The sequence below is a fragment of the Sycon ciliatum genome, chromosome 9 (genome assembly GCF_964019385.1).
Source record: "Sycon ciliatum chromosome 9, ocSycCili1.1, whole genome shotgun sequence".
NCBI classification, from domain to species: domain Eukaryota; kingdom Metazoa; phylum Porifera; class Calcarea; order Leucosolenida; family Sycettidae; genus Sycon; species Sycon ciliatum.
Window position 1 is genome coordinate 23426305 of NC_088651.1, and position 9848 is coordinate 23436152.

Sequence of the window (9848 nt, forward strand, 5' to 3'; positions counted from 1 at the left end):
CAATTCAGGAATGTTTTGCAATGAAAAACACAGCTATCTGGAGCTGAAAAAAAGAAGAAAAATTGTCCTCAGAATAACACACCAGGGAGTCGTCAAATATTAAATTTTGCACTTGTCCCAGTACTGTATTTGACAACTTCCTGATACAAATGTAAACATGAAGAAACTCTTTGTGGTAGCACTCTTAATTTTTCAACTGAAATTATGATTCTGCTGTATTTTATTGTCGTTGCCATGTCTATTGCTATGACGATGCGGTGCCGGCACTTTTTTTCTGTCTCCGTCTTTCAGTACTGTATACTCTCTGATGGCCTGTCGCAGACTTTTTATTAGGGTGTAGGAGAAATATCTTTATTTTTCCTGTTTTGATAATGATGGCACATCAATAAACTTTTCTTTTTCTTCTTTCACTCCTCGTGCTGTCTCATCATCCCGCACTGCTAGAATTACCCGTTCTCAGGAATTGCTCGGCCTGGTACTGCCCCAGGCCAGATTGTATTTTGGCTATCACTCTGTATCTTATCTTGGAGCTGACCGATGGAACGCCCTCCCTGCCGCGATTCGCACCATATCCCTACCTGCTGCATTTGCCTCCACTATCTTCACGTGGCTAGGGCACCCTGTAAGAAGACCATAGGTCTGTGGGGACTGCCCTAGTAAAATATGAATAAATAATAATAATAATAATAATACTGGAAGTGACAACAACGGTTAATGTGAAGAAACGAGGTAGACCACGGAAGCAAGACAGACTGGACGTGGAGCAGCACACGGATCTCGACCGAGGCAATCGGAATTGCAGGGACGCAGGGCGTAATGGGAGAGATTCGCAAGCGGCAATATCGGAGGTGACAACGGCCAAGTCGTCGGGTCAGGGAAACGGTACCTCGGCAATCAAGTGTCACCTGTCGGACAGTGCTAGTTGTCGTGAGTGGTACTCCGATGATGTATTCTCTGTTTTGTCGCGTGGTAGGTCTTTGTTACATCTTGCCGTGTTGGAAGCTTTGTACATACGTAAGTTAGACCCTGAGCTTTGTTTGTCCTGTTAAGAAACACAATACCTATGCCTTCTGGAAGGACTTTCCATCCTCATGAAAGAGTCTTGTAATGTGTCTCAGCGGTCAACAGGTTTAAATCCTAGTCATTATTTCACCCGAACGTAACCGTTGCTACGTATGTGTGCAGTTTGCTAATATGAACTACATGGTGGGGTGGGGGATGAATTGCCATACCGTGGGTTCGTATCACTCGATAGGCACATTGCCTTTGGGTCATTTCATAATAATAATAAAAAAAATAATAAAATCACATGTCCTGGTCATGAGATGATGTGGCTCAATAGGTTCTGGCCTGCAACAAGGCTGAGTAGCAGTGTTCGTCGCATGCACTGAAAGTTGTCTGAAGCCACAGTTCATTTTTGTTTTTGCAAAATTTACAAATCTTCAGACATATGAATGTACAAATATTGTGAAGGCAGCACAATGCTAGTGGTGTAGAGGTCCGAGCAGCTCATCCGTCCGCACGTATCGGAGTCAGTGACATTGGCAGTTGGGTACAGGTGAATTGGAAAACGGGAGGGTGAAAGAGAAAAATGCTGGCAGAGCATCGCTGGTCCTAAGCGGGTGTCCCTGGTGGTGAGAGTCTATTTCTTGAGAGACTTTCCCCAAACCGACGGACGAGAAAAAGAATTTTTTAAATGGCTCTAAATACAGTTTATCACATGGCACGTGATTGTGGCCCGTACTCCAGCGAATCAGCACCTTTCGCGCCGCGGGCAATAATATGCGATATTGCCCGGAAAAAATAGTTTATTTGCCCGCAAAAAATAGTTTATTTCAGTGATCGCGTGACTACGACCACTCTGTAGACTGTACCGTGTATACGACTCTACGCGTATACGACGAGTCGCAGTGTAGCATTGAGACGAAGATGGATTTCTTTTTGGAGATGGACAACCCGGCAATGGACATGGCCTCGGACGTCTGCCGCGTGCTGCTTGCAGGGATCATTTGTTCAGTCATATTGGCAGCCTGACCGTCGGTAAGCTTGTGGATAAGATTCAGTTCTGCTCGAAGTGGTACTGTGATCACAAACAATTATTTGAAATAACACAAATTCAACTCAGCGTTGTGCGTTTTCAGATCCTCGTAAAGTCACTGCCTGTGTGTGGTCTTCATGTGCCACGCAAAACTCTTACCAGGCTCATCTGTCCTCTGCCTTCACCTTTGCTTGAACAACAAACACAACAATTCAGGAATGTTTTGCAATGAAAAACACAGCTATCTGGAGCTGAAAAAAAGGAGAAAAATTGTCCTCAGAATTACACACCAGGGAGTCGTCAAATATTAATTTTTGCACTTGTCGCAGTACTGCATTTGACAACTTCATTGATACAAATGTAAACATGAAGAAACTCTTTGTGGTAGCACTCTTAATTTTTCAACTGAAATTATGATTCTGCTGTATTTTATTGTCGTTGCCATGTCTATTGCTATGACGATGCGGTGCCGGCACTTTTTTTCTGTCTCCGTCTTTCAGTACTGTATACTCTCTGATGGCCTGTAGCAGACTTTTTATTAGGGTGTAGGAGAAATATCTTTATTTTTCCTGTTTTGATAATGAAGGCACATCGATAAACTTTTCTTTTTCTTCTTTCACTCCTCGTGCTGTCTCATCATCCCGCACTGCTAGAATTACCCGTTCTCAGGAATTGCTCGGCCTGGTACTGCCCCATGTCAGATTGTATTTTGGCTATCACTCTGTATCTTATCTTGGGGCTGACCGATGGAATGCCCTCCCTGCCACGATTCGCACCATATCCCTACCTGCTGCATTTCGCTCCACTATCTTCACGTGGCTAGGGCACCCTGTAAGAAGACCATAGGTCTGTGGGGACTGCCCTAGTAAAATATGAATAAATAATAATAATAATAATAATAATAATAATAATAAACATTGTGGTCATACTGTGATGGCATTTGGGCTAATTTCTACAGCAGCCCAGTGGTCTGCTCTGTGGGCAATGTGATAAATTTGTTATCGCATGGTCGCTGCGGGCCTCATGGCATATTATTGCCCCTCGAGGTTAGCCCTCGGTGCTACGGCTCTCGGGCTAACCTCTCGGGGCAATAATATGCCATAAGGCCCTTGCAACCATGCGATAACATATACATATTGTCATAAAATGGCTTTAAATACAGTATAATGTAAATAATAACAATTGCATTTCCAAATGTTCAACTACGATGTACTTAGTACATTAATGTCAAAAACCGACCTTGGTCACCGAACACAACTGCCTGACGAGAAAAAAGATAAATGAAACTGTGAGGGTGGAGCACTGAAACCCTGGAGAGGCGTTTGAGAAGATCCCATTTCAATTCGTGATAATAATCGTTTTGTACCAGGATTCACACAGGATTACGAGATAGGTAGCACCTCAGCCAAGAAAAAGTTCAATATTCCGATTCTAAACGGATGTATACACCAATATACAAGATGTACTCCAAATTGGTGCAATGTATGTATACGATGTATGTGTACAATGTTTATTCAGCAATCGAAAGTCGGTGGGCTGCTTGACAATTTTTGAAATAGTGAAGTAAGCAGCACATCGGGAATATCAAACAACTTGATATACCTCCTTTTCCTTCTTCTTCTTCTCATCCCCATTACTGCTGTGTGTTTCACATACAAATAAAAAAATATCATGGAAAGAAGTATGAAGACCTTCACACTTTCGAAACCACCTGCCTCATGTAAAGATGATCAGGTGAAAAATACAACTTTCACACCCAAAACAAAACACTTGTTGATGTGAGAGCAGCACTGAAGTCAAGTTGGAGACCACCGATTGCAAAAAAAAGCTGGTGAAAAACAAGATATAGAGACAGAGACGAAAGAGAGACGGACCGAGAGAGATTGAGAAGAAAGCGAGGAGGACCGAGGGGGATAATGAGATAGATAGATGGAGAGATGTAACGGTACAAGGATAGATAGAGAGGAAATAAAGGGAGAAAGAAAGAGAGACATAAACTATCACGACCCTGATTTGAAAACGAAACCACAAATGCATATCCATGGCAACAACACTTAGCCGGCTGCAGACAGAGTTCAGCAACACAATACAGTTTATCAAAGTTCTCGTTGAACAAGAATCACGATTCAGCATAGACGAAACGACACACAGCTTCTACCAATTGTCTCACCTTTATGTCCAAGTAATTCGTCGCTAGCATGAGCTCAGAGAGGATTCCTTGGTTTACTTTCAAAAATTCTTTATCCCAGCTATCAATGTTATCCGTTCTACTTTCACTTCCATCTAGGGGATCTTCCCCTTCCACCGACTTGTCGATCTGATGCTGCGTGAACCAAGCAATCCCCTTTCTCAAAGTCGCCCCATTTATAGGGGCCAACGGCACAGGCTCATCGTGATCGTCGATATCGCCAGTGTCCTCTAACATGGCCTTGAGTACTTTGGTTTGTAAAGTGACGTTGAATTCCACGTTGAATACCTTCAAATAAAAAAAGATCTGACTCTGCACCTTGAAAACAATTTGCAACTCTGAGCTATCAAGAGGAACAAGTAATTGAGTATTATCCGAAGCTTCCTTGCCTTTAAAGGGGAACTCCGGTCCAAAATCACCCCCATTTTTTATTGCGGAATCCATTAGAGTATGTCGTAAGTGGTAGAATGGCGAAAACCGGAAGCTTCTACGACAAGGATAACATGGCCCGATATCTGAGACTTTCGACCTTCGGGGCTACGCGACTTTTTTGAGAAAAAGCCAAAACAAATTTGATCGCAAAAAAATCGATTCTGTCACAGCAAACTGCGGAGGCGACAATGGCGGAAGGAAATCGAAGGCGATCCTTGTGTCAGGTTGTTATTGGATTCACAGAAGAGGCCAACCGCGATCTCATCGACGATGATGCATCGTTCTTTGGCGATATCCCCTCCAGCGACGCCAGCGCTTCTGATAGCGCGGATGAAACGATCGCACTTGACACAACGCACTTACCTGTCGGCAGCGACGATGAAGAGGACCTTGATGAGTATGATCAGGGGCAACCGGAGCCGGCCACAGCGCTAGCTGCTGCCGCTGTAGGCAGGGAAAAGCAACCAGCTATCAAGCTGTCATCCACTGAGGACATCGAAGCACGCCGGGTCGCTGGCTGCCCTTGCGCAGGGAGTCAAAACTGTTTCCTGAGTGTCCCACCAGAAATTCTAAAATCATCGCGAAATTCTACGGAGGTTCTTGGCGACGATGACCGTCGCGTATTCTTGACTGGCAAGCTGGATGCTCTGGCTAATCGTGGCGATTCAGGACATCACGGAGCACATCATGCTGCGCGATCTCGAGTGACATACCGGTACGAAGTCGGTGGTGTGAAAACGTGTCAGGCGGTATTTTTGTATGCAAATTCCGCCAGTCGATACGACGTGCATCAAGTGCAGGCACATCTCGACGCAGGCGTTCTGACTCCTCCACAGCATGGAAATGTTGGTCGTTCTCCCTGGCATGCTGTGTCTGCGGAGGGTGTAACGCAGGTACGCGATTTCATTCGTAACTACGCTGTGGTGAATGGTCTCCCACAGCCTGCTGCACCCAGGGGGCACAACACTCCAGCACCAGTTTACTTGCCATGCATCACTACAAAGAAGCTGGTGCACCAGAAGTACGTAAATGCCGGAGGCACTGTCTCTTACCAGACATTTGTCAAACTATGGTTGAAAGAAACTCCAGATGTTTTGATTATGACTCCGAAGGAAGATGTGTGTGGAGAATGTTCAGACATGCAGTCGAAGATCACCCGAGCGAGAACGGAAATTTCCAGACAAAAAACAGTGGAAGAGTTGAAGGCGCACATGGAGAAGGCGAATGTTGCGCGAGATCATTACAGGGCCTGCATTGCGAAGGCAAAGGATGCCATAGCTGAACAGCAAAGCAGTGAGTTGCAAGCGCCAGCATACGAGCACTTCACGTTCGACTTTGCCCAGCAGGCGCACATTCCACACCATGCCCGTGAAGTAGGTGCGTTGTATTTTAAAGTTCCGCGCCGGATCCAGATTTTTGGTGTTGCAGCGGAGGCTGTGCCAGCACAGCACAACTATTTGTTTGACGAAAATGAGACCATCGGAGTTGATGGCAGCAAATGCCATGGGCCAAACTCAGTGGTCTCACTCCTCCATTTCCATCTTCAGCAGCATGCCAAGGGCGCACACGACATCGGTCTGCACGCCGACAATTGCTGCGGACAAAACAAAAACAAAACAGTCGTTGGGTACCTCTGCTGGCGAGTCATTGTGGGGCTCAACGAATCCATCGACCTGTGCTTCATGCGCGTTGGGCACACTCGATGCTTTGTCGATGGCGGCTTTGGGTTGCTGAAGCAGACTTACAGGAAGTCCGACGTCGATACACTTCAGCAGCTAGCTGATGCAACAGATAAATCAGCAGCCTTCAACAAGGCCGTTTTGTTTTCATGGGATTGGAGACAGTGGGATGCATACCTTTCCACTGTTTTCAAGCCCGTGAAAAACATCACGAAATACCAGAATTTCCACTTCTCAGCTGACAAGCCTGGGATCGTGGAGATGTCTGGATCATCGACGGAGGCTGACAAGACCTTGTCGATTATCAAGCCGGATGCTGACATCAGCACATTGAAGACGGAAGTCCTTCCACCTGCCCTGCAACCAGCCGGGATGTCACACGCTCGTGCCGACTACCTTTTCAAGCAGGTTCGTCAGCACTGTCACGAGGAGAACAGAGACATCACCTGCCCTGCTCCTACTGCCGTTGCTGCTGTCGCAGCTACCCTACCAACAGAGTGAAAGCTGGAAAAGAAATGCTTAGACACTCTATTGTAGTCCTGAACTGTTTTCTGTTATTGTTACAACTTGGATACAAACAGTAGTACCAACCATGCTGAGTTTTCAAAATCAATTCTAAGATGTGCAAATCCAAAATTTGACTCCTACTCATAAAATGCATTGCTACATGGTGAATATTGCTCTGAAATCCGTGAAACGTTGTCAAAATACTCTACACAGGTCAGAAATCATTTTACAATGGAAAAGTCATTTTCACCAAAATAGCCCGGAAGGTCGATTTTCTCAGATATTGGGCCACATACCTAAATTACCAATTGCAATTTTCCATATTTGGCACGAGGGGGCCCCCTCCCACCCTGTGACGTAAAACGTTCTCAGCCCGGTCCACTCAGATGAAATTTTCAAATAATTGAAGCAAGAATGAAAAGTCCTTGGCGATTGTTGAAGTGCTTGTTGTTCTGTGCCATGCCCGATTTATTGTCACGACTCGCTGCTGCGTCTCTGGATGCAACAATGTCACGAAGAAAGAGGCGCCTGCGGGCTGTCGTAGCATGGCTTTCCTCTGGCTGACGCGAACCTGACGACAGCTTGGCTATGGAGAGTATGTTGGAAGGATTTTTCTCCGACGAAAAATAATCGTGTCTGCACTGAGCATTTCACTGAGATGTGCTATGAAAGAGATTTCCAACAAGAGTTTGCACAAAGCATTGGTGGCTATAAGCAGAAGCAGCAGCGACGCTTGAAGCCAGGGTCTCTGCCATCCTGAAACTTGGCGGTGCATGTCATACTAATAGTTAGTAGCTCCTCTACGTCTGCTGCCAGCAAAAGCAGACCATCTTCGATTTACTTCCAGGAACGTGAGCACGATGAGGTAAGTGAACGGCATGATTTTGTGCCGTCCAGAACGTAGCTCTAAATGACTACAGTCCTACTCAAAGTCCTCTACTCAAAATCCTAGTCAGTGAAGTCGAGAATTGATGTAATGTACATGGAACGTTATCATGTGTGTTTTTTGCGGTTCTCTTTATCTGTAAGTTTCCATTGCGTTACTTTCCGGTTGCAGCTACACTGCCACAAATACAAGGTACAGTATGATTTGTAGTCTGGAAATTTTCCATGCTGTCATACTGAAGTGGGCACCAAAACGTGTCCACTTTTCGTACAATGGCATGAGAGCACGGGTACAGTCGGCATGTCTGTCCCACAATGCCAATATTGGGAGAGCGCACGCCAAAACCAAGGAGGGTGTGCTCAGGTACAGGCTGGAATACACCAAAAGAACAAAGTGGCCAAGAAGCTGCACGACAATGTCGTGCAACTTCTTGAAGGACCTGTTGAACGATGTGCATACAACCATTCTCGGCATTCGCAACGGCACACGGCACCGGCACAACCCCATGCTCCCGAACACAGTACAGTCTTGTGCCATTGTATCTGTCAACTTTACCAGATTGTTCGTGCAGCTGCATTGGTGCAAAGCATGCGCCCACCCGAAAACACAAATATTGCCCGAGTCAAGAATAGTTATAAATCGTGTCTGTCAACTGTTTTCTACATTCTGCATGCACATGTACCAATGATTATGTGAACGTCAACCAGGCCAAGAAGCATTATCATCATCATCATCATGTCAAACTGCTTCCTCAAAGCCCCAGTGCGCATCTGCATTGGCTTCTGGTACAGCTGCTTTATCTTCGATACCACGCAAGACGGTATCACACGCCGCTGCTTGCGTCCAAAGTATCCATGGGTGAACCATGTGTATTGTCTATACGCCACATGTCTCCAAATCCTGCACAAAACAGTTGGAGAGATGTAGATACACATACCACGAGTGTCTTCATGATTGTGTAAAAGTAAATACTAGTAGTTTCAGTGTAAATAGTTTCGGATTCGAGTTAATATTTCTATGGGCTACTATACTAAAGACACTTTGGCCTTTTTTCAAATTTACATCACTTTTACACACAGTTGAAACACTTACAGTGCTAGGAATAGTATGAATGAAAGACATCGTTGTACCAGTATAATTATATTGGCATGGGTGCAATAGAACTTCATGATTGTGTGATGGAAGTTGGTGAATTTGAATACTGTACACAAAATCATTGCACAACACTTCCCATCTACTTTGTACCGGTACATGAAACATGGAAAGAAAGGAAATAATGAAACCGATTCAGTGAATCCTCACCTGTTTGACCACGGTCCACAGCTTGCCCGAAATTCTTCGAAGGAAAGCAATGCCACCTCGAGCACTGATTTTTGCAGGCAAACAACAGCAAACTCTGAGTGCTGCGTGACGCACTGCAGCCCTTCCTGCTCGCCGCGTTTACTGAAAGCTGCAGGAACCTCCCAGCAACAAGTCGACTCGACCTCGCTCCACATCATGCTGCATTGTCCGCAACGGCATCAAGCAGTGCTTCTCACGCGAGCACTTGCAACCAAAGCGTTCTCTTCACGTTCATCTGTTTTGTAGTCTCAGAAATATTACTTGTAGACAGTTTCGCAGACGCTGATGCGCGCTTCGGCTCGAACCTAAAAGGCCTCGGTGTTGTTGAATCCGAAGTGGCGTCCACCTCCACACCTCCCGTGGTCTCCTCTTCCTCCAACATGATGATCGAATGAATACTAGTACAAGGGTTATTGATTGAAGAAAAAACAGTGAATACCTTTTTCAAAATTTCTGCAGGTCTACCATTTGAATAAAAAAATTTGGAGGTCACTGAGAACGTTTTACGTCACAGGGTGGGCGGGGGCCCCCTCGTGCCAAATATGGAAAATTGCAATTGGTAATTTAGGTATGTTATCCTTGTCGTAGAAGCTTCCGGTTTTCGCCATTCTACCACTTACGGCATACTCTAATGGATTCCGCAATAAAAAATGGGGGTGATTTTGGACCGGAGTTCCCCTTTAAGCTACTAGCAAGCGGTACGGGGCGATCATGGCTAGGGCTACTTGCGCGGGGCTGCGAGCACGACCGCCAGCACGAGGCTCCCAACCTAGCACA

General features: G+C 45.6%; 1 long non-coding RNA gene across 1 annotated transcript; it reads right to left on the bottom strand.

Moving 5' to 3' along the window:
- Positions 1–8264: 8264 nt before the first annotated feature.
- Positions 8265–9613, bottom strand: LOC135824707 (uncharacterized). The gene is made up of 2 exons (XR_010554926.1): positions 9033–9613; positions 8265–8630 (listed from the first exon to the last, which is right to left on the bottom strand). It is a non-coding gene; the product is annotated as an uncharacterized LOC135824707 (long non-coding RNA).
- Positions 9614–9848: the final 235 nt, after the last annotated feature.